Source organism: Hyla sarda, chromosome 5 (genome assembly GCF_029499605.1).
Source record: "Hyla sarda isolate aHylSar1 chromosome 5, aHylSar1.hap1, whole genome shotgun sequence".
In the NCBI taxonomy this organism is placed as follows: Eukaryota; Metazoa; Chordata; class Amphibia; order Anura; family Hylidae; genus Hyla; species Hyla sarda.
This window is the reverse complement of record NC_079193.1, coordinates 4,688,236-4,716,171: the sequence shown is the minus strand read 5'-3', so window position 1 is coordinate 4,716,171 and position 27,936 is coordinate 4,688,236. Positions and strand designations below refer to the sequence as shown.

Below are 27,936 nucleotides of genomic sequence, written 5' to 3'. Positions count from 1 at the left end.
ATCTATCTATCTATCTATCTCATATCTATCTCATATCTATCTCATATCTATCTCATATCTATCTATCTCATATCTATCTCATATCTATCTCATATCTATCTATCTATCTATCTCATATCTATCTATCTATCTCATATCTATCTATCTATCTCATATCTATCTCATATCTATCTATCTATCTCATATCTATCTATCTATCTCATATCTATCTATCTCATATCTATCTATCTATCTCATATCTATCTATCTATCTATCTCATATCTATCTATCTATCTATCTATCTATCTCATATCTATCTATCTATCTCATATCTATCTCATATCTATCTATCTATCTATCTATCTATCTCATATCTATCTATCTATCTATCTCATATCTATCTATCTATCTATCTATCTATCTCATATCTATCTCATATCTATCTATCTCATATCTATCTATCTATCTATCTATCTTATATCTATCTCATATCTATCTATCTCATAACTATCAGTGAAAAGAAAATATGAATTATCAAAAATAACAGTTTTTTTTCTTAATTAACTTTTTACAATTCTATACATTTTAATACTTTTGTAATTAATCCAAGTCAGCTTCAAATATACAAATTCTCCTCCTATTTATCACCACAAGGAGGAGCCATAAGAACTGAGCTTTTGTTGATACAGTTAATAATCTATATTATTATCTATTCATTGATATAATGTGCTGACTGATATAAAGCTCTGTCTGAAATAAAGCTCTGTCTGATATAAAGCTCTGTCTCATATGAAGCTCTGTCTGATATGAAGTGCTGACTGTTATAAAGCTATGTCTGATGTAAAGCTCTGACTGATATAAAGCTCTGACTGATATAAAGCTCTGTCTGATATGAAGCTCTGTCTGATATGAAGTGCTGACTGTTATAAAGCTATGTCTGATGTAAAGCTCTGACTGATATAACGCTCTCACTGATATAAAGCTCTGATTGATATAAATTCTTATAAAACTCTGATTGATATAAAACTTTGTCTGATATAAGGCTATGACTGGTATAAAGCTCTGACCGATATAAAGCTATGACTGGTATAAAGCTCTGACCGATATAAAGCTCTGACTGATAGAAAGCTCTGTTTTAAATAAAGCTCTGACTGATATAAATATCTATCTGATATTAAGCTCTGACTGATTTAAACCTCTGTCTGATATTAATCTCTGACTAATATAAAGCTTTGTCTGATATAAAGAATGGTCTGATGTAAAGCTCTGACTGTTATAAATCTCTGACTGTTATAAATCTCTGACTGATATAAAGCTCTGTCTGATATACAGCTCTGACTGATATAAAGCTCTGACTGATATAAAGCTTTGTCTAATGTAAAGCTCTGATTGATATAAAGCTATTTCTGATATAAAGCTCTGACTGATATAAAGCTCTGACTGAGATAAAGCTCTGACTGAGATAAAGCTCTGTCTGATGCAAAGCTCTGAATTATATAAAGCTCTGTCTGATATAAGGCTCTGACTGGTATAAAGCTCTAACTGATATAACGCTGACTGATTTATAGCTTTGACTGATGTAAAGCTCTTGCTTGTTTAAAGTTCTGACTGATATAAAGCTCGAATTGGTATAAGGCTCTGACTGGTATAAAGCTCTGACTGGTATAAAGCTCTGACTGGTATAAAGCTCTGACTGGTATAAAGCTCTGACTGGTATAAAGCTCTAACTGATATAAAGCTCTAACTGATATAACGTTCTGACTGATTTATAGTTTTGACTGATGTAAAGCTCCTACTTGTTTAAAGTTCTGACTGATATAAAGCTCGAATTGGTATAAGGCTCTGACTGGTATAAAGCTCTGACTGGTATAAAGCTCTGACTGGTATAAAGCTCTGACTGGTATAAAGCTCTAACTGATATAAAGCTCTAACTGATATAACGTTCTGACTGATTTATAGTTTTGACTGATGTAAAGCTCCTACTTGTTTAAAGTTCTGACAGATATAAAGCTCGGATTGGTATAAGGCTCTGACTGGTATAAAGCTCTGACTGGTATAAAGTTCTGACTGATATAAAGCTCTGACTGATATAAAGCTCTGATTGGTATAAGGCTCTGACTGGTATAAAGCTCTGATATAAAGCTCTGACTGATATAAAGCTCTGATTGGTATAAGGCTCTGACTGGTATAAAGCTCTGATATAAAGCTCTGACTGATATAACGCTCTGACTGATATAAAGCTCTGACTGATATAAAGCTCTGATTGGTATAAGGCTCTGATTGGTATAAGGCTCGGACTGATATAAAGCTCTGACTGATATAACGCTCTGACTGATATAAAGCTCTGACTGATATAAAGCTCTGATTGGTATAAGGCTCTGACTGATATAAAGCTCTGATTGGTATAAGGCTCTGACTGGTATAAAGCTCTGACTGGTATATAGCTCTGACTAGTATACAGCTCGTACTGCAGATCCACATATAGACGTTTTCCTAAGAATCAAAGTCATTTTTCTTACAAAACATTTGGGAAATTCCTGGGAACAGTGAAAATAAAATCATCACAAACCAAAGTTCTATCCAGAAATTATTATAAAACCACAGAACAAAGGAACAAATGATGAGATAATAAAAAACAGGGGAATCTGATCCCAAATCATCTACAAAATATTCTACACCCTGTACAAGGGATTATCTGATCGTATCCCCTATATGTCCGCATCCCCTTTATATCACTACCCCTATATATCCTTACCCTCATATGTCCTCATCCCCTTTATATCCTTATCCACATATGTCCTCAACCCCTATATCCCCTTACCCTCATATGTTCTCATCCCCTTTATGTCCTTATCCCCTATAAATCCTCATTCCCTGTATGTCCTTATCCCCTATATGTCCATATCCCCCATATGTCCTCATCCCCTTTATGTCCTTATCCCCTATAAATTCTTATCACCTATATGTCCATATTCCCCATATGTCCTCATCCCCTATATGTCCATATTCCCCATATGTCCTCATCCCCTATCCTTATGCCTTATATGTTCTTATCCCCCATATAGCCTCATCCCCTATATGTCCTCATTCCCTATATATCATTATCCATTATATATATTTACCCCCCATGTGTCATTATCCCCTATATGTCCTCATTCCCTATATATCATTATCCCTTATATATCTTTACCCCCCATGTGTCGTTATCCCTTATATATCTTTACCCCCCCATGTGTCGTTATCCCTTATATGTCCTCATCCCCTATTTGTCCTCATTCCCTATATATCATTATCCCTTATATATCTTTACCCCCCATGTGTCCTTATCCCTTATATGTCCTCATCCCCTATATGTCCTCAACCCCTATATATCATTATCCCTTATATATCTTTACCCCCCCATGTGTCGTTATCCCTTATATGTCCTCATCCCCTATAGGTCCTCATTCCCTATATATCATTATCCCTTATATATCTTTACCCCCCATGTGTCCTTATCCCTTATATGTCCTCATCCCCTATATGTCCTCAACCCCTATATATCATTATCCCTTATATATCTTTACCCCCCCCATGTGTCGTTATCCCTTATATGTCCTCATCCCCTATAGGTCCTCATTCCCTATATATCATTATCCCTTATATATCTTTACCCCCCCATGTGTCGTTATCCCTTATATGTCCTCATCCCCTATGTGTCCTCATTCCCTATATATCATTATCCCTTATATATCTTTACCCCCCATGTGTCATTATCCCCTATATATCCTCATTCGCTATATATCATTATCCCTTATATATCTTTACCCCCCCATGTGTCGTTATCCCTTATATGTCCTCATCCCCTATATGTCCTCATCCCCTATATATCATTATCCCTTATATATCTTTACCCCCCCATGTGTCGTTATCCCTTATATGTCCTCATCCCCTATATGTCCTCATTCCCTATATATCATTATCCCTTATATATCTTTACCCCCCCATGTGTCGTTATCCCTTATATGTCCTCATCCCCTATATGTCCTCATCCCCTATATATCATTATCCCTTATATATCTTTACCCCCCATGTGTCCTTATCCCCTATATGTCCTCATTCCCTATATATCATTATCCCTTATATATCTTTACCCCCCCATGTGTCGTTATCACTTATATGTCCTCATCCCCTATATGTCCTCATCCCCTATATATCATTATCCCTTATATATATTTACCCCCCATGTGTCCTTAACCCCTATATATCCTCATTCCCTATATATCATTATCCCTTATATATCTTTACCCCCCATGTGTCCTTATCCCCTATATGTCCTCATTCCCTATATATCATTATCCCTTATATATCTTTACCCCCCCATGTGTCGTTATCACTTATATGTCCTCATCCCCTATATGTCCTCATCCCCTATATATCATTATCCCTTATATATATTTATCCCCCCATGTGTCCTTAACCCCTATATATCCTCATTCCCTATATATCATTATCCCTTATATATCTTTACCCCCCATGTGTCGTTATCCCCCATATGTCCTCATCCCCTATATGTCCTCATCCCCTATATATCATTATCCCTTATATATCTTTACCCCCCCATGTGTCGTTATCCCTTATATGTCCTCATCCCCTATATGTCCTCATTCCCTATATATCATTATCCCTTATATATCTTTACCCCCCCATGTGTCGTTATCCCTTATATGTCCTCATCCCCTATATGTCCTCATCCCCTATATATCATTATCCCTTATATATCTTTACCCCCCATGTGTCCTTATCCCCTATATGTCCTCATTCCCTATATATCATTATCCCTTATATATCTTTACCCCCCCATGTGTCGTTATCACTTATATGTCCTCATCCCCTATATGTCCTCATCCCCTATATATCATTATCCCTTATATATATTTACCCCCCCATGTGTCCTTAACCCCTATATATCCTCATTCCCTATATATCATTATCCCTTATATATATCTTTACCCCCCATGTGTCGTTATCCCCTATATGTCCTCATCCCCTATATGTCCTCATTCCCTATATATCATTATCCCTTATATATCTTTACCCCCCATGTGTCGTTATCCCCTATATGTCCTCATCCCCTATGTGTCCTTATTCCTTATCAGTTCTTATCCCCTATATCTTATACGTTAGTGAGAGGCACAAACATAAAACCATTTTGGGAAAAACAAAAAAATCTGAAGCAATTTCCTGCTACAAATGAACATCTTCAACCTGACCTTTATATATCTGACATATATATATATATATATATATATATATATATATATATATATATATATATACATATATGTAACCAGTAATAATAAATAATATTCTACATTATTGAGGCCGGAGACAGTTCTGCGCGGTCCGGAGCTGCGATAGAACGGAGATAAATACAGAAACCTGTGGAGCAGCTGGATGGGGTTTGTTGAATCTTTTAGCCTTTTCTTCCTATGAATTGTTTATTAGCTGCAGCTGGTGACGTCCTTTAACCCCTTAGTCAGGTGTTTACGCCGTTCTGCGCTGCACGGTATAATGTTTTTTTTTGTATTCCTCATTTTGGTCTGATTACACTTATACCCGGAAAATAATGAAAAAACGCAGATCAGCTGACCCCTTCAGTATGAATACACATCAGGTCCGTGGCCTATATCGGATACGGAAACTCGCAGAACAATGGGCCGGATGCCATGTGGAACTAAACCACGTAGGGCCAAATCTCAAAAGAAAGTGGGTTAAAACTTTAAACTTTAATAAATGTCCAGATTAAAAACAGAAGGGCAGCAACATGTCACTGTAAAAAGTGAAAATTCTGACGCGTTTCGGGATGAAATATTATCCCTTATTCATGGCATGATTAAAGGGGGTACTCTGCTGCTTGGCGTTTGGAACAAACTGCTCCAAACGCTGGAGCCGACACTGTGAGCTCGTGATGTCATAGCTCCGCCCCCTCATGATGTCATCCCCCTCAATGCAAGTCTATGGGAGGGGGCGTGACAGCTGTCACGCCCCCTCCCATAGACTTGCATTGAGGGGGAGGGGCGTGATTTGTTTCTTCCAAATGCTGAGCAGCAGAGTACCCCTTTAATCATGTCATGATTAAGGGATAATATTTCATCCCGAAACGCGTCATTTTTTTTTAACTTTTCACAGTGACATGTTGCTGCCCTTCTGTTTTTAATATAAACATTTATTAAAGTTTAAAGTTTTAACCCACTTTCTTTTGGGAGCCGAACCTGCACCTTTCTCCTACATGGTTTACACTTATACCCAGCCCGTATTGTTTCCACCATGTTTTGTGTTTTGCTAAAATGTAAAAAGTTGAGACCAATAATGTAATTATCCTTTTTCTGACTCATAGAAATTCTTTAAAGGGGTATTCCAGGAAAAAACTTTTTTTTATATATATCAATTGGCTCCAGAAAGGTAAACAGATTTGTAAATTTCTTCTATTAAAAAAATCTTAATCCTTTCAGTACTTATGAGCTTCTGAAGTTAAGGTTGTTCTTTTCTGTCTAAGTGCTCTCTGATGACACGTGTCTCGGGAACCGCCCAGTTTTGAAGAGGTTTGCTATGGGGATTTGCTTCTAAACTGGGCGGTTCCCGAGACACGTGTCATCAGAGAGGACTTAGACAGAAAAGAACAACCTTAACTTGAGAAGCTCATAAGTACTGAAAGGATTAAGATTTTTTAATAGAAGTAATTTACAAATCTGTTTAACTTTCTGGAACCAGTTTATATATATATAAAAAATATAAAAATGTTTATATTTTATAACTGGAATACTCCTTTAACTTTTCTCTCCATGAAGCTGTATGTGGACATTTTTGCACCATAATATAACATTTTTATTGTGATCGTTCATTAGACTTTAAAAATTCCTTTTTATAACTTTTTTTTGTAGGATGTGCTTAAAAAATAAAAAATAAAACACGCCCCCTCCCATAGACTTCATGTTAGGCGCGGTGTGACATCACAATTACGGAGGCCCCAGGCTTCCATGACCGTAACGCCACAGCGCCAGCTTGGAGATCGCGGGGGGGTCCTATTGGCCGGACCTTCCGCGATTAGACATGTAACCCCCTATCGTTTGTATAGGGGATAACATACCTAGGGGGCGGAGTAGCCATTTAGGGTCTATTCACACACACAATATTCTGCGCAGATTTTCTGCGCAGGATTTCAAGTCATTCAGTTTGCATTGAAATCTGCAGCAGAAAATCCTGCGCATCAAATCTGCACAGAATCCTGTAGGTGTGAACAGACCCTTTAGGTTTTATTTCATACACACATATTTCTGTACACATTGATGCCAAATATGTCTATGGGTTCTTTTTATTTGTTAATTTTTTTATGTAAAAAATAGGAAAAAGGAAACAATAGTTTTTTTTTATCATGGATAATTTTTTGAAATATTGAAAATTAAATATTTTTGACAGTTTTTTTTAACCCTCAGTTCTGTCGATGCCTTTAGAAGGTCCTGGGCTGCGGTGACCACACATCAGCTCCCTATAGCAGTAGATACCATCATATAGTGACTGAATAATACCGCCATACTGTTCCTGAATAAAACGTATTATATACAGACTAATATTCCCCCGCATAATGACCATATAGCAGTAGATACCATCATATAGTGACTGAATAATACCGCCATACTGTTCCTGAATAAAACGTATTATATACAGACTAATATTCCCCCACATAGTGACCATATAGCAGTAGATACCATCATATAGTGACTGAATAATACCGCCATACTGTTCCTGAATAAAACGTATTATATACAGACTAATATTCCCCCACATAATGACCATATAGCAGTAGATACCATCATATAGTGACTGAATAATACCGCCATACTGTTCCTGAATAAAACGTATTATATACAGACTAATATTCCCCCGCATAATGACCATATAGCAGTAGATACCATCATATAGTGACTGAATAATACCGCCATACTGTTCCTGAATAAAACGTATTATATACAGACTAATATTCCCCCACATAGTGACCATATAGCAGTAGATACCATCATATAGTGACTGAATAATACCGCCATACTGTTCCTGAATAAAACGTATTATATACAGACTAATATTCCCCCACATAATGACCATATAGCAGTAGATACCATCATATAGTGACTGAATAATACCGCCATACTGTTCCTGAATAAAACGTATTATATACAGACTAATATTCCCCCACATAGTGACCATATAGCAGTAGATACCATCATATAGAGACTGAATAATACGGCCATACTGTTCCTGAATAAAACGTATTATATACAGACTAATATTCCCCCACATAGTGACCATATAGCAGTAGATACCATCATATAGTGACTGAATAATACCGCCATACTGTTCCTGAATAAAACGTATTATATACAGACTAATATTCCCCCACATAGTGACCATATAGCAGTAGATACCATCATATAGTGACTGAATAATACCGCCATACTGTTCCTGAATAAAACGTATTATATACAGACTAATATTCCCCCACATAGTGACCATATAGCAGTAGATACCATCATATAGTGACTGAATAATACCGCCATACTGTTCCTGAATAAAACATATTATATACAGACTAATATTCCCCCACATAGTGACCATATAGCAGTAGATACCATCATATAGTGACTGAATAATACCGCCATACTGTTCCTGAATAAAACGTATTATATACAGACTAATATTCCCCCACATAGTGACCATATAGCAGTAGATACCATCATATAGTGACTGAATAATACCGCCATACTGTTCCTGAATAAAACGTATTATATACAGACTAATATTCCCCCACATAGTGACCATATAGCAGTAGATACCATCATATAGTGACTGAATAATACCGCCATACTGTTCCTGAATAAAACGTATTATATACAGACTAATATTCCCCCACATAGTGACCATATAGCAGTAGATACCATCATATAGTGACTGAATAATACCGCCATACTGTTCCTGAATAAAACGTATTATATACAGACTAATATTTCCCCACATAATGACCATATAGCAGTAGATACCAGCGGCGACTCACAGAGGACGTCTTCATCATTCTCTTTCCTTTTCTTCTATAAACCTCTATGACAACGTCCAACCTCCATGACTCCTTACTGCACATCACCCCTCTACACAATCCCCTCATCTATAATCCCCTATTAGAGCAAACAACAAGCCATGAGGAGGAAAGAACTGCCTGTGGAGCTCAGACACAGCCCTGTCTATATAAGGTCTCACAGCTGACAATGTATATCAGAGCAAACACCAAGCCATGAGGTGGAAAGAACTGCCTGTAGAGCTCAGACACAGCCCTGTCTATATAAGGTCTCACAGCTGACAATGAATATCAGAGCAAACACCATGAGGTGGAAAGAACTGCCTGTAGAGCTCAGACACAGCCCTGTCTATATAAGGTCTCACAGCTGACAATTTATATAAGAGCAAACACCATGCCATGAGAGGGAAGAACTGCCTGTAGAGCTCAGACACAGCCCTGTCTATATAAGGTCTCACAGCTGACAATGTATATGAGAGCAAACACCAAGCCATGAGGTGGAAAGAACTGTCTGTAGAGCTCAGACACAGCCCTGTCTATATAATGTCTCACAGCTGACAATGTATATCAGAGCAAACACCAAGCCATGAGGGGGAAAGAACTGCCTGTAGAGCCCAGACACAGCCCTGACTATATAAGGTCTCACAGCTGACAATGTATATCAGAGCAAACGCCAAGCCAGAAGGATGAAAGAAGCCAAGCCATGAGGGGGGAAGAACTGCCTGTAGAGCTCAGAGACAGAGTTATGTGAATGAACCACAGATCTGGAGAAGGGGACAAAACATTTCTACTGCACTGAAAGTCCCCAAGAGCTCAGTGGCCTCCATAATTCTTACATGGGAGAAGAAGAAACAACCAGGACTCTTCCTAGAGCTGCCGCCCCAGCAGACTAAGGGATCGGGGGAGAAGGGTCTTGGTGACACAGGAGACTGAGAACCCAATGGTCATTGATCTCCAAAGATCCTGTGTATAGATGAGAGAAACTTCCAGAAGGTACAAAACCATCACTGCAGCCTCCACACGCACCTTTGAAGGTAAAAAGGCCAACTCCTCTTGTAGTTTCCTATTATTCTGATGCTGAGCATGTATAAAACTACTGAGCATAGCCTAAAATGTATAAAACTACAGCGCATAGCCTAAAATGTAGAAAACTACTGAGCATAGCCTAAAATGTATAAAACTACTGGGTATAACCTAGAATATATAAAACTACCGAGCATATCCTACGATTTATAAACTACTGAGCATAGCCTAAAATATATAAAATTACTGAGCATAGCCTAAAATATATAAAACTACTAAGCATAACCTAAAATGTATAAACTACTGAGCATAGCCTAAAATGTATAAACTACCGAGCATAGCCTAAAATATATAAAACTACTAAGCATAACCTAAAATGTATAAACTACTGAGCATAGCCTAAAATGTATAAACTACCGAGCATAGCCTAAAATATATAAAACTACTGAGCATAGCCTAAAATATATAAAACTACTGAGCATAGCCTAAAATATATAAAACTACTGAGCATAGCCTAAAATATATAAAACTACTGAGCATAGCCTAAAATATATAAAACTACTGAGCATAGCCTAAAATATATAAAACTACTAAGCATAGCCTAAAATATATAAAACTACCGAGCGTAGCCTAAAATATATAAAACTACTGAGCATAGCCTAAAATGTATAAAACTACTGAGCATAGCCTAAAATATATAAAACTACCGAGCATAACCTAAAATATATAAAACAACATCTACATTCCCAGAAATAAACGGTTTTCCCAGAAATGAACATCTTGGCCCATCTGGTAATACGACTTAATGAAAATTTCCCGGGAACATTTCTGCATTAAAAACAAAATAATCATAAACATATTGTAAAACCGCAACAAGAAAACAACAGGAAAAGACCCCGAGATAAAATAAAGCCGGAGGCGTCTGCACCTGAATGGCCATCGCTTCTGGTTTACTGTTATCTGCATTCAGATTCTGGGGCTCCTGTACCAATCTATACAACAGGGTTTTCCAAGCAGTGTGCCCCCAGCTGTTGCAAAATTACAAATCCCAGCCAGCTCGGACAGCCTTTGGCTGTCCGGGTGTGCTGGGAGTTGTAGTTTTGCAACAGCTGGAGTCACCAGCGATAAACCTAATGACTTTATTCAGGCTATTGAAATGAATGGTACCTGACCCCCTTAAACTGATACAGACCCTGGACCTGACCCCCTAAACTAATTTTGACCCTGGACCTGACCCCCTAAACTAATACAGACCCTGGACCTGACCCCCTAAACTAATTCTGACCCTGGACCTGACCCTCTAAACTAATACAGACCCTGGACCTGACCCCCTAAACTAATTCTGACCCTGGACCTGACCCTCTAAACTAATACAGACCCTGGACCTGACCCCCTAAACTAATACAGACCCTGGACCTGACCCCCTAAACTAATACAGACCCTGGACCTGACCCCCTAAACTAATACAGACCCTGGACCTGACCCCCTAAACTAATACAGACCCTGGACCTGACCCCCTAAACTAATACAGACCCTGGACCTGACCCCCTAAACTAATACAGACCCTGGACCTGACTCCCTAAACTAATACAGACCCTTGAACTGACCCCCTAAAATAATACAGACCCTGGACCTGACCCCCTAAACTAATACAGACCCTGGACCTGACCCCCTAAACTAACACTGACCCTGGACCTGACCCCCTAAACTAATACTGACCCTGGACCTGATCCCCTATACTGATACAGACCCTGGACCTGACCCCCTAAACTAATACTGACCCTGGACCTGACCCCCTATACTGATACAGACCCTGGACCTGACCCTCTAAACTAATACAGACCCTGGACCTGACCCCCTATACTGATACAGACCCTGGACTTGACCCTCTAAACTAATACAGACCCTGGACCTGACCCACTATACTGATACAGACCCTGGACTTGACCCTCTAAACTAATACAGACCCTGGACCTGACCCCCTATACTGATACAGACCCTGGACCTGACCCCCTAAACTAATACTGACCCTGGACCTGATCCCCTATACTGATACAGACCCTGGACCTGACCCCCTAAACTAATACTGACCCTGGACCTGATCCCCTATACTGATACAGACCCTGGACCTGATCCCCTAAACTAATACTGACCCTGGACCTGATCCCCTATACTGATACAGACCCTGGACCTGACCCCCTAAACTAATACTGACCCTGGACCTGATCCCCTATACTGATACAGACCCTGGACCTGACCCCCTAAACTAATACTGACCCTGGACCTGACCCTCTAAACTAATACTGACCCTGGACCTGATCCCCTATACTAATACAGACCCTGGACCTGACCCTCTAAACTAATACAGACCCTGGACCTGACCCTCTAAACTAATACAGACCCTGGACCTGACCCCCTAAACTAATACAGACCCTGGACCTGACCCCCTAAACTAATACAGACCCTGGACCTGACACCCTAAACTAATACTGACCGTGGACCTGACCCCCTAAACTAATACAGACCCTGGACCTGACCCCCTAAACTAATACAGACCCTGGACCTGACCCCCTAAACTAATATAGACCCTGGACCTGACCCCCTAAACTAATACAGACCCTGGACCTGACCCCCTAAACTAATACAGACCCTGGACCTGACCCCCTAAACTAATACAGACCCTGGACCTGACCCCCTAAACTAATACAGACCCTGGACCTGACCCCCTAAACTAATACAGACCCTGGACCTGACCCCCTAAACTAATACAGACCCTGGACCTGACCCCCTAAACTAATACTGACCCTGGACCTGACCCCCTAAACTAATACAGACCCTGGACCTGACCCCCTAAACTAATACTGACCCTGGACCTGACCCCCTAAACTAATACTGACCCTGGACCTGACCCCCTAAACTAATACTGACCCTGGACCTGACCCCCTAAACTAATACAGACCCTGGACCTGACCCTCTAAACTAATACTGACCCTGGACCTGACCCCCTAAACTAATACAGACCCTGGACCTGACCCCCTATACTAAAACAGACCCTGGACCTGACCCTCTAAACTAATACTGACCCTGGACCTGACCCCCTAAACTAATACAGACCCTTGAACTGACCCCCTAAACTAATTCAGACCCTGGACCTGACCCCCTAAACTAATACTGACCCTGGACCTGACCCCCTAAACTAATACAGACCCTTGAACTGACCCCCTAAACTAATTCAGACCCTGGACCTGACCCCCTAAACTAATACTGACCATGGACCTGAACCCCTAAACTAATACTGACCCTGGACCTGACCCCCTAAACTAATACAGACCCTGGACCTGACCCCCTAAACTAATACAGACCCTTGACCTGACCCCCTAAACTAATACAGACCCTGGACCTGACCCCTAAACAAATACTGACCCTAGACCTGACCCCCTAAACTAATACTGACCCTGGACCTGATCCCCTAAACTAGTACTGACCCTGGACCTGACCCCCTAAACTAATACTGACCGTGGACCTGACCCTCTAAACTAATACAGACCCTGGACCTGATCCCTTATACTGATACAGACCCTGGACCTGACCCCCTAAACTAATACAGACCCTGGACCTGACCCCCTAAACTAATACAGACCCTGGACCTGACCCCCTAAACTAATACTGACCGTGGACCTGACCTTCTAAACTAATACTGACCCTGGACCTGACCCCCTAAACTAATACTGACCGTGGACCTGACCCCCTATACTGATACAGACCCTGGACCTGACCCCTTAAACTGATACAGACCCTGGACCTGACCCCCTAAACTAATACAGACCCTGGACCTGACCCTCTAAACTAATACAGACCCTGGGCCTGACTCTCTAAACTAATACAGACCCTGGACCTGACCCCCTAAACTAATACAGACCCTGGACCTGACCCCCTAAACTAATACAGACCCTGGACCTGACCCCCTAAACTAATACAGACCCTGGACCTGACCCTCTAAACTAATACAGACCCTGGACCTGACCCCCTAAACTAATACAGACCCTGGACCTGACCCCCTAAACTAATACAGACCCTGGACCTGACCCCCTAAACTAATACAGACCCTGGACCTGACCCCCTAAACTAATACAGACCCTGGACCTGACCCCCTAAACTAATACAGACCCTGGACCTGACCCCCTAAACTAATACAGACCCTGGACCTGACCCCCTAAACTAATACTGACCCTGGACCTGACCCCCTAAACTAATACTGACCCTGGACCTGACCCCCTAAACTAATACTGACCCTGGACCTGACCCCCTAAACTAATACAGACCCTAGACCTGACCCTCTAAACTAATACTGACCCTGGACCTGACCCCCTAAACTAATACAGATCCTGGACCTGACCCCCTATACTAAAACAGACCCTGGACCTGACCCTCTAAACTAATACTGACCCTGGACCTGACCCCTTAAACTAATTCAGACCCTGGACCTGACCCCCTAAACTAATACTGACCCTGGACCTGACCCCCTAAACTAATACAGACCCTTGAACTGACCCCCTAAACTAATTCAGACCCTGGACCTGACCCCCTAAACTAATACTGACCATGGACCTGAACCCCTAAACTAATACTGACCCTGGACCTGACCCCCTAAACTAACACAGACCCTGGACCTAACCCCCTAAACTAATACAGACCCTGGACCTGACCCCCTAAACTAATACAGACCCTGGACCTGACCCCCTAAACTAATACAGACCCTGGACCTGACCCCCTAAACTAATACAGACCCTGGACCTAACCCCCTAAACTAATACAGACCCTGGACCTGACTCCGTAAACTAATACAGACCCTGGACCTGACCCTCTAAACTAATACAGACCCTGGACCCGACCCCCTAAAAATGCATAACCTATGTAGGGGCTGATATGACCTTTGTAAGTACATATAGAAACATAAAATGTGTCGGCAGATAAGAACCATCCGTCCCATCTAGTCTGCCCAATATTCTGAATACTATCAATAGTCTCTATCTTATATGAAGGATAGTCTTATACTTATCTCTATCTTATATGAAGGATAGCCTTAAACTTATCCCTATCTTATATGAAGGATAGCCTTATACTTATCCCTATCTTATATGAAGGATAGCCTTATACTTATCTCTATCTTATATGAAGGATAGCCTTATACTTATCTCTATCTTATATGAAGGATAGCCTTATACTTATCTCTATCTTATATGAAGGATAGCCTTATACCTATCTCTATCTTATATGAAGGATAGCCTTATACTTATCTCTATCTTATATGAAGGATAGCCTTATACTTATCTCTATCTTATATGAAGGATAGCCTTATACTTATACCTATCTTATATGAAGGATAGCCTTATACTTATACCTATCTTATATGAAGGATAGCCTTATACCTATCCCTATCTTATATGAAGGATAGCCTTACACCTATCTCTATCTTATATGAAGGATAGCCTTATACCTATCCCTATCTTATATGAAGGATAGCCTTATACCTATCTCTATCTTATATGAAGGATAGCCTTATACCTATCTCTATCTTATATGAAGGATAACCTTATACCTATCCCTATCTTATATGAAGCATAGCCTTATGCCTATCCCTATCTTATATGAAGCATAGCTGTCACGATCCCGGCTGGTGGGAGGTGGATCCTCTGTGCCAGAGAGGGATTGGCGTGGACCGTGCTAGTGGACCGGTTCTAAGTCACTACTGGTGTTCACCAGAGCCCGCCGCAAAGCGGGATGGTCTTGCTGCGGCGGTAGTGACCAGGTCGTATCCACTAGCAACGGCTCAACCTCTCTGGCTGCTGAAGATAGGCGAGGTACAAGGGAGTAGGCAGAAGCAAAGTCGGACGTAGCAGAAGGTCGGGGGCAGGCGGCAAGGTTCGTAGTCAGGGGAGATAGCAGAAGTTCTGGTACACAGGTTTTTAAACACACAAAACGCTTTCACTAGGCACAAGGGCAACAAGATCCGGCAAGGGAGTGCATGGGAGGAGGCTAGATATAGTCAGGGACCAGGTGGGAGCCAATTAAGCTAATTGGGCCAGGCACCAATCATTGGTGCACTGGCCCTTTAAGTCTCAGGGAGCTGGCGCGCGCGCGCCCTAGAGAGCGGAGCCGCGCGCGCCAGCACATGACAGCAGGGGACGGGAACGGGTAAGTGACCTGGGATGCGATTCGCGAGCGGGCGCGTCCCGCTGTGCGAATCGCATCCCCGACGGCCATGACAGTGCAGCGCTCCCGGTCAGCGGGACCGACCGGGGCGCTGCGGAGAGAGAGACGCCGTAAGCGCTCCGGGGAGGAGCGGGGACCCGGAGCGCTAGGCGTAACAATAGCCTTATACCTATCCCTATCTTATATGAAGGATATCCTTATGCCTATCTGTCACGATGCCGGCTGGCAGGAGGTGGATCCTCTGTGCCAGAGAGGGATGGCGAGGACCGTGCTAGTGGACCGGTTCTAAGACACTACTGGTTTTCACCAGAGCCCGCCGCAAAGCGGGATGGTCTTGCTGCGGCAGTAGTGACCAGGTCGTATCCACTAGCAACGGCACCTCTCTGGCTGCTGAAGATAGGCGAGGTACAAGGGAGTAGGCAGAAGCAAAGTCGGACGTAGCAGAAGGTCGGGGGCAGGCGGCAAGGTTCGTAGTCAGGGGAGATAGCAGTAGTTCTGGTACACAGGGTATAAACACACAAAACGCTTTCACTGGCACTAAGGCAACAAGATCCGGCCAGGGAGTGCAAGGGAGGAGACTAGATATAGCCAGGGAACAGGTGGGAACCAATTAAGCTAATTGGGCCAGGCACCAATCATTGGTGCACTGGCCCTTTAAGTCTCAGGGAGCTGGCGCGCGCGCGCCCTAGAGAGCGGAGCCGCGCGCGCCAGCACATGATCGCAGGAGACGGGAACGGGTAAGTGACCTGGGATGCGACTCGCGAGCGGGCGCGTCCCGCTGTGCGAATCGCATCCCCAACGGCCATGGCAGAGCAGCGCTCCCGGTCAGCGCTGACCGGGGAGCTGCAGGGAGAAGGACGCCGTGAGCGCTCCGGGGAGGAGCGGGGACCCGGAGCGCTAGGCGTAACAGTACCCCCCCCCCTTAGGTCTCCCCTTCTCTTTATCGGGTAACTGCCTCCCCTGGGATGAGGACACCGGGAAAGGATGGAGGAATTCCTCAACGGCAGGCAGAACCGCAGGAGTAGGAATGGGGAGAGAGGGCAGAGGGCGAGACCTGGCACGGGGCAGTGTGACACCAGGACGAGGGCCATGAGGGGACACAGAGGTTTGCCTGATGGGACTGGGAGGGGGGGAGAGGCATTTCCTGTGGCAGGCAGAGTCCTTAAAGACCTTAGGGGGAGCGGATACAGGAGGAACCACAGAGTCACGGCAAGGGTTACTGGGAACCGGTCTTAGACAGTCCTTGGAACAAGAGGGCCCCCAACTCTTGATCTCCCCAGTGGACCAATCCAGGGTTGGGGAATGAAGTTGAAGCCAGGGAAGTCCAAGGAGAATTTCCGAGGTGCAATTGGGGAGGACCAAAAGTTCAATCCTCTCGTGATGAGATCCGATGCTCACTAGAAGGGGCTCCGTGCGGAAGCGTATGGTACAATCCAACCTGGCTCCGTTGACCGCGGAAACGTGGAGTGGCTTCACAAGACGGGTCACCGGAATGCGGAATTTATTCACTAAGGATTCCCGAATAAAATTCCCAGAAGCTCCAGAGTCCAGGCAGGCCACGGCAGAGAGGGGAGAGCTGGCTGAAGTGGAAATCCGAACAGGTACCGTGAGACGTGGAGAAGCCGACTTGGCATCAAGAGACGCCACACCCACGAGAGCTGGGTGCGAGCGTGCGTTTCCCAGACGTGGAGGACGGATTGGGCAATCCACCAAAAAATGTTCAGTACTGGCACAGTATAGACAAAGATTCTCTTCCTTACGGCGATTCCTCTCTTCCAGGGTCAGGCGAGACCGATCCACTTGCATGGCCTCCTCGGCGGGAGGCCTAGGCGCAGATTGCAGTGGAGACTGTGGGAGAGGTGTCCAGAGATCTAAGTCTTTTTCCTGGCGGAGCTCTTGATGCCTCTCAGAAAAACGCATGTCAATGCGAGTGGCTAGATGAATGAGTTCATGCAGGTTAGCAGGAGTCTCTCGTGCGGCCAGAACATCTTTAATGTTGCTGGATAGGCCTTTTTTAAAGGTCGCGCAGAGAGCCTCATTATTCCAGGATAGTTCAGAAGCAAGAGTACGGAATTGTATGGCGTACTCGCCAACGGAGGAATTACCCTGGACCAGGTTCAGCAGGGCAGTCTCAGCAGAAGAGGCTCGGGCAGGTTCCTCAAAGACGCTTCGAATTTCCGAGAAGAAGGAGTGTACAGAGGCAGTGACGGGGTCATCGCGGTCCCAGAGCGGTGTGGCCCATGACAGGGCCTTTCCAGACAGAAGGCTGACCACGAAAGCCACCCTAGACCTTTCAGTAGGAAACTGATCCGACATCATCTCCAAGTGCAAGGAACATTGCGAAAGAAAGCCACGGCAAAACTTAGAGTCCCCATTAAATTTGTCCGGCAAGGACAGGCGGAGGCTAGGAGCGGCCACTCGCTGCGGAAGGGGTGCAGGAGGTGGCGGAGGAGATGATTGCTGCTGCAGTTGCGACTGAAGTTGGTGCACAATGGTGGACATTTCCGACAGCCGGTGGGATAGATGGGCGATCTGTCGGGATTGCTGGGCGACCACCGTGGTGAGATCAGAGATGGACTGCTGGGGAACCTCAGCGGGATCCATGGCCGGATCTACTGTCACGATGCCGGCTGGCAGGAGGTGGATCCTCTGTGCCAGAGAGGGATGGCGAGGACCGTGCTAGTGGACCGGTTCTAAGACACTACTGGTTTTCACCAGAGCCCGCCGCAAAGCGGGATGGTCTTGCTGCGGCAGTAGTGACCAGGTCGTATCCACTAGCAACGGCACCTCTCTGGCTGCTGAAGATAGGCGAGGTACAAGGGAGTAGGCAGAAGCAAAGTCGGACGTAGCAGAAGGTCGGGGGCAGGCGGCAAGGTTCGTAGTCAGGGGAGATAGCAGTAGTTCTGGTACACAGGGTATAAACACACAAAACGCTTTCACTGGCACTAAGGCAACAAGATCCGGCCAGGGAGTGCAAGGGAGGAGACTAGATATAGCCAGGGAACAGGTGGGAACCAATTAAGCTAATTGGGCCAGGCACCAATCATTGGTGCACTGGCCCTTTAAGTCTCAGGGAGCTGGCGCGCGCGCGCCCTAGAGAGCGGAGCCGCGCGCGCCAGCACATGATCGCAGGAGACGGGAACGGGTAAGTGACCTGGGATGCGACTCGCGAGCGGGCGCGTCCCGCTGTGCGAATCGCATCCCCAACGGCCATGGCAGAGCAGCGCTCCCGGTCAGCGCTGACCAGGGAGCTGCAGGGAGAAGGACGCCGTGAGCGCTCCGGGGAGGAGCGGGGACCCGGAGCGCTAGGCGTAACACTATCTCTATCTTATATGAAGGATATCCTTATACCTATCTCTATCTTATATGAAGGATAGCCTTATACCTATCTCTATCTTATATGAAGGATAGCCTTATACCTATCTCTATCTTATATGAAGGATAGCCTTATACCTATCCCTATCTTATATGAAGGATAGCCTTATACCTATCCCTATCTTATATGAAGGATAGCCTTATACCTATCTCTATCTTATATGAAGGATAGCCTTATACCTATCTCTATCTTATATGAAGGATAATCTTATACCTATCCCTATCTTATATGAAGCATAGCCTTATGCCTATCCCTATCTTATATGAAGCATAGCCTTATACCTATCCCTATCTTATATGAAGCATAGCCTTATACCTATCTCTATCTTATATGAAGGATATCCTTATACCTATCTCTATCTTATATGAAGGATAGCCTTATACCTATCCCTATATTATATGAAGGATAGCCTTATACCTATCTCTATCTTATATGAAGGATAGCCTTATACCTATCTCTATCTTATATGAAGGATAGCCTTATACCTATCTCTATCTTATATGAAGGATAATCTTATACCTATCCATATCTTATATGAAGCATAGCCTTATGCCTATCCCTATCTTATATGAAGCATAGCCTTATACCTATCCCTATATTATATGAAGCATAGCCTTATACCTATCCCTATCTTATATGAAGGATATCCTTATACCTATCTCTATCTTATATGAAGGATAGCCTTATACCTATATCTATCTTATATGAAGGATAGCCTTATACCTATCTCTATCTTATATGAAGGATAGCCTTATAAGTATCTCTATCTTATATGAAGGATAATCTTATACCTATCCCTATCTTATATGAAGCATAGCCTTATACCTATCTCTATCTTATATGAAGGATAGCCTTATACCTATCCCTATCTTATATGAAGGATAATCTTATACCTATCCCTATCTTATATGAAGCATAGCCTTATACCTATCCCTATCTTATATATAGGATAGCCTTATACCTATCTCTATCTTATATGAAGGATATCCTTATACCTATCTCTATCTTATATGAAGGATAGCCTTATACCTATCTCTATCTTATATGAAGAATAGCCTTATACCTATCTCTATCTTATATGAAAGATAACCTTATACCTATCTCTATCTTAAATGAAGGATAGCCTTATACCTATCCCTATCTTATATGAAGGATAATCTTGTACCTATCCCTATCTTATATGAAGCATAGCCTTATACCTATCCCTATCTTATATGAAGCATAGCCTTATACCTATCCCTATCTTATATGAAGCATAGCCTTATACCTATCCCTATCTTATATGAAGCATAGCCTTATGCCTATCTCTATCTTATATGAAGGATAGCCTTATACCTATCCCTATCTTATATGAAGCATAGCCTTATACCTATCTCTATCTTATATGAAGGATATCCTTATACCTATCTCTATCTTATATGAAGGATAGCCTTATACCTATCTCTATCTTATATGAAGGATAGCCTTATACCTATCTCTATCTTATATGAAGGATAGCCTTATAAGTATCTCTATCTTATATGAAGGATAATCTTATACCTATCCCTATCTTATATGAAGCATAGCCTTATACCTATCTCTATCTTATATGAAGGATAGCCTTATACCTATCCCTATCTTATATGAAGGATAATCTTATACCTATCCCTATCTTATATGAAGCATAGCCTTATACCTATCCCTATCTTATATGAAGCATAGCCTTATACCTATCCCTATCTTATATGAAGCATAGCCTTATACCTATCCCTATCTTATATGAAGCATAGCCTTATGCCTATCTCTATCTTATATGAAGGATAGCCTTATACCTATCCCTATCTTATATGAAGCATAGCCTTATACCTATCTCTATCTTATATGAAGGATATCCTTATACCTATCTCTATCTTATATGAAGGATAGCCTTATACCTATCTCTATCTTATATGAAGGATAGCCTTATACCTATCTCTATCTTATATGAAGGATAGCCTTATACCTATCTCTATCTTATATGAAGGATAGCCTTATACCTATACCTATCTTATATGAAGGATATCCTTATACCTATCTCTATCTTATATGAAGGATAGCCTTATACATATCTCTATCTTATATGAAGGATAGCCTTATACCTATCCCTATCTTATATGAAGGATAGCCTTATACCTATCCCTATCTTATATAAAGGATAGCCTTATACCTATCTCTATCTTATATGAAGGATATCCTTATACCTATCTCTATCTTATATGAAGGATAGCATTATACCTATCTCTATCTTATATGAAGGATAGCCTTATACCTATATCTATCTTAAATGAAGGATAGCCTTATACCTATATCTATCTTATATGAAGGATAGCCTTATACCTATCCCTATCTTATATGAAGGATAGCTTTATACCTATCTCTATCTTATATGAAGGATAATCTTATACCTATCCATATCTTATATGAAGCATAGCCTTATGCCTATCCCTATCTTATATGAAGCATAGCCTTATACCTATCCCTATCTTATATGAAGCATAGCCTTATACCTATCCCTATCTTATATGAAGGATATCCTTATACCTATCTCTATCTTATATGAAGGATAGCCTTATACCTATATCTATCTTATATGAAGGATAGCCTTATACCTATCTCTATCTTATATGAAGGATAGCCTTATAAGTATCTCTATCTTATATAAAGGATAATCTTATACCTATCCCTATCTTATATGAAGCATAGCCTTATACCTATCTCTATCTTATATGAAGGATAGCCTTATACCTATCCCTATCTTATATGAAGGATAATCTTATACCTATCCCTATCTTATATGAAGTATAGCCTTATACCTATCCCTATCTTATATGAAGGATAGCCTTATACCTATCTCTATCTTATATGAAGGATATCCTTATACCTATCTCTATCTTATATGAAGGATAGCCTTATACCTATCTCTATCTTAAATGAAGGATAGCCTTATACCTATCCCTATCTTATATGAAGGATAATCTTATACCTATCCCTATCTTATATGAAGCATAGCCTTATACCTATCCCTATCTTATATGAAGCATAGCCTTATACCTATCTCTATCTTATATGAAGGATATCCTTATACCTATCTCTATCTTATATGAAGGATAGCCTTATACCTATCTCTATCTTATATGAAGGATAGCCTTATACCTATCTCTATCTCATATGAAGGATAGCCTTATACCTATACCTATCTTATATGAAGGATAGCCTTATACCTATCTCTATCTTATATGAAGGATAGCCTTATACCTATATCTATCTTATATGAAGGATAGCCTTATACCTATCCCTATCTTATATGAAGGATAGCCTTATACCTATCTCTATCTTATATGAAGGATAATCTTATACCTATCCATATCTTATATGAAGCATAGCCTTATGCCTATCCCTATCTTATATGAAGCATAGCCTTATACCTATCCCTATCTTATATGAAGCATAGCCTTATACCTATCCCTATCTTATATGAAGGATATCCTTATACCTATCTCTATCTTATATGAAGGATAGCCTTATACCTATATCTATCTTATATGAAGTATAGCCTTATACCTATCTCTATCTTATATGAAGGATAGCCTTATAAGTATCTCTATCTTATATGAAGGATAATCTTATACCTATCCCTATCTTATATGAAGCATAGCCTTATACCTATCTCTATCTTATATGAAGGATAGCCTTATACCTATCCCTATCTTATATGAAGGATAGCCTTATACCTATCTCTATCTTATATGAAGAATAGCCTTATACCTATCTCTATCTTATATGAAAGATAACCTTATACCTATCTCTATCTTAAATGAAGGATAGCCTTATACCTATCCCTATCTTATATGAAGGATAATCTTGTACCTATCCCTATCTTATATGAAGCATAGCCTTATACCTATCCCTATCTTATATGAAGCATAGCCTTATACCTATCCCTATCTTATATGAAGCATAGCCTTATACCTATCCCTATCTTATATGAAGCATAGCCTTATGCCTATCTCTATCTTATATGAAGGATAGCCTTATACCTATCCCTATCTTATATGAAGCATAGCCTTATACCTATCTCTATCTTATATGAAGGATATCCTTATACCTATCTCTATCTTATATGAAGGATAGCCTTATACCTATCTCTATCTTATATGAAGGATAGCCTTATACCTATCTCTATCTTATATGAAGGATAGCCTTATAAGTATCTCTATCTTATATGAAGGATAATCTTATACCTATCCCTATCTTATATGAAGCATAGCCTTATACCTATCTCTATCTTATATGAAGGATAGCCTTATACCTATCCCTATCTTATATGAAGGATAATCTTATACCTATCCCTATCTTATATGAAGCATAGCCTTATACCTATCCCTATCTTATATGAAGCATAGCCTTATACCTATCCCTATCTTATATGAAGCATAGCCTTATACCTATCCCTATCTTATATGAAGCATAGCCTTATGCCTATCTCTATCTTATATGAAGGATAGCCTTATACCTATCCCTATCTTATATGAAGCATAGCCTTATACCTATCTCTATCTTATATGAAGGATATCCTTATACCTATCTCTATCTTATATGAAGGATAGCCTTATACCTATCTCTATCTTATATGAAGGATAGCCTTATACCTATCTCTATCTTATATGAAGGATAGCCTTATACCTATCTCTATCTTATATGAAGGATAGCCTTATACCTATACCTATCTTATATGAAGGATATCCTTATACCTATCTCTATCTTATATGAAGGATAGCCTTATACATATCTCTATCTTATATGAAGGATAGCCTTATACCTATCCCTATCTTATATGAAGGATAGCCTTATACCTATCCCTATCTTATATAAAGGATAGCCTTATACCTATCTCTATCTTATATGAAGGATATCCTTATACCTATCTCTATCTTATATGAAGGATAGCATTATACCTATCTCTATCTTATATGAAGGATAGCCTTATACCTATATCTATCTTAAATGAAGGATAGCCTTATACCTATATCTATCTTATATGAAGGATAGCCTTATACCTATCCCTATCTTATATGAAGGATAGCTTTATACCTATCTCTATCTTATATGAAGGATAATCTTATACCTATCCATATCTTATATGAAGCATAGCCTTATGTCTATCCCTATCTTATATGAAGCATAGCCTTATACCTATCCCTATCTTATATGAAGCATAGCCTTATACCTATCCCTATCTTATATGAAGGATATCCTTATACCTATCTCTATCTTATATGAAGGATAGCCTTATACCTATATCTATCTTATATGAAGGATAGCCTTATACCTATCTCTATCTTATATGAAGGATAGCCTTATAAGTATCTCTATCTTATATGAAGGATAATCTTATACCTATCCCTATCTTATATGAAGCATAGCCTTATACCTATCTCTATCTTATATGAAGGATAGCCTTATACCTATCCCTATCTTATATGAAGGATAATCTTATACCTATCCCTATCTTATATGAAGTATAGCCTTATACCTATCCCTATCTTATATGAAGGATAGCCTTATACCTATCTCTATCTTATATGAAGGATATCCTTATACCTATCTCTATCTTATATGAAGGATAGCCTTATACCTATCTCTATCTTAAATGAAGGATAGCCTTATACCTATCCCTATCTTATATGAAGGATAATCTTATACCTATCCCTATCTTATATGAAGCATAGCCTTATACCTATCCCTATCTTATATGAAGCATAGCCTTATACCTATCTCTATCTTATATGAAGGATATCCTTATACCTATCTCTATCTTATATGAAGGATAGCCTTATACCTATCTCTATCTTATATGAAGGATAGCCTTATACCTATCTCTATCTCATATGAAGGATAGCCTTATACCTATACCTATCTTATATGAAGGATAGCCTTATACCTATCTCTATCTTATATGAAGGATAGCCTTATACCTATATCTATCTTATATGAAGGATAGCCTTATACCTATCCCTATCTTATATGAAGGATAGCCTTATACCTATCTCTATCTTATATGAAGGATAATCTTATACCTATCCATATCTTATATGAAGCATAGCCTTATGCCTATCCCTATCTTATATGAAGCATAGCCTTATACCTATCCCTATCTTATATGAAGCATAGCCTTATACCTATCCCTATCTTATATGAAGGATATCCTTATACCTATCTCTATCTTATATGAAGGATAGCCTTATACCTATATCTATCTTATATGAAGTATAGCCTTATACCTATCTCTATCTTATATGAAGGATAGCCTTATAAGTATCTCTATCTTATATGAAGGATAATCTTATACCTATCCCTATCTTATATGAAGCATAGCCTTATACCTATCTCTATCTTATATGAAGGATAGCCTTATACCTATCCCTATCTTATATGAAGGATAATCTTATACCTATCCCTATCTTATATGAAGTATAGCCTTATACCTATCCCTATCTTATATGAAGGATAGCCTTATACCTATCCCTATCTTATATGAAGGATAATCTTATACCTATCTCTATCTTATATGAAGGATATCCTTATACCTATCTCTATCTTATATGAAGGATAGCCTTATACCTATCTCTATCTTAAATGAAGGATAGCCTTATACCTATCCCTATCTTATATGAAGGATAATCTTATACCTATCCCTATCTTATATGAAGCATAGCCTTATACCTATCCCTATCTTATATGAAGCATAGCCTTATACCTATCTCTATCTTATATGAAGGATATCCTTATACCTATCTCTATCTTATATGAAGGATAGCCTTATACCTATCTCTATCTTATATGAAGGATAACCTTATACCTATCCCTATCTTATATGAAGGATAGCCTTATACCTATCTCTATCTTATATGAAGGATATCCTTATACCTATCTCTATCTTATATGAAGGATAGCCTTATACCTATCTCTATCTTATATGAAGGATAGCCTTATACCTATCTCTATCTCATATGAAGGATAGCCTTATACCTATACCTATCTTATATGAAGGATATCCTTATACCTATCTCTATCTTATATGAAGGATAGCCTTATACCTATATCTATCTTATATGAAGGATAGCCTTATACCTATCCCTATCTTATATGAAGGATATCCTTATACCTATCTCTATCTTATATGAAGGATAGCCTTATACCTATATCTATCTTATATGAAGGATAGCCTTATACCTATCCCTATCTTATATGAAGGATATCCTTATACCTATATCTATCTTATATGAAGGATAGCCTTATACCTATCTCTATCTTATATAGAAGGATAGCTCCTTATGTTCTATAGGGGTTTACACCTCTTAATATTATTTTATTGCCTGTTCATTGTGAGCAAAACATTCTCCTGTAGATCCATGAGCCCGGAGAACTGAACTTTTCACAAATTTACACATCTCTAATCATCATCAATCTTCATGAATTATCAGCAATTATCATCATCATCATCCATCATCATCCATCATCCTCATCATCATGAATCATCATCCATCATCCTCATCATCATCATCCATCATCATGAATCATCATCCTCATCATCATCATCCATCATCCTCATCATCATGAATCATCATCCATCATCCTCATCATCATCATCCATCATCATGAATCATCATCCTCATCATCATCATCCATCATCCTCATCATCATCATCATCATCATCCATCATCCTCATCATCATGAATCCTCATCATCATCATCCATCATCCTCATCATCAATCATCCATCATCATCATAATCCATCATCATCCATCATCCTCATCATCATGAATCCTCATCATCATCATCATCCATATTCCTCATCATCAATCATCCATCATCATCATAATCCATCATCATCCATCATCCTCATCATCATGAATCATCATCCATCATCCTCATCATCATGAATCATCATCATCATCCTCATCATCAATCATCCATCATCATCATAATCCATCATCATCCATCATCCTCATCATCATGAATCATCATCATCCATCATCCTCATCATCAATCATCCATCATCATAATCCATCATCATCCATCATCCTCATCATCATGAATCATCATCCATCATCCTCATCATCATGAATCATCATCCATCATCCTCATCATCAATCATCCATCATCATCATCATCCATCATCCTCATCATCATCATCCATCATCCTCACTCCTTATACAG

At 40.5% G+C, this 27,936-nt stretch overlaps 1 protein-coding gene across 1 annotated transcript in view; it reads right to left on the bottom strand.

Annotated features, from left to right (window-relative positions):
• The window catches only part of LOC130272815 (cathelicidin-6-like), an 86,235-nt gene that overhangs the window by 17,439 nt on the left and 40,860 nt on the right, over positions 1 to 27,936 (bottom strand). The window lies entirely within an intron of this gene.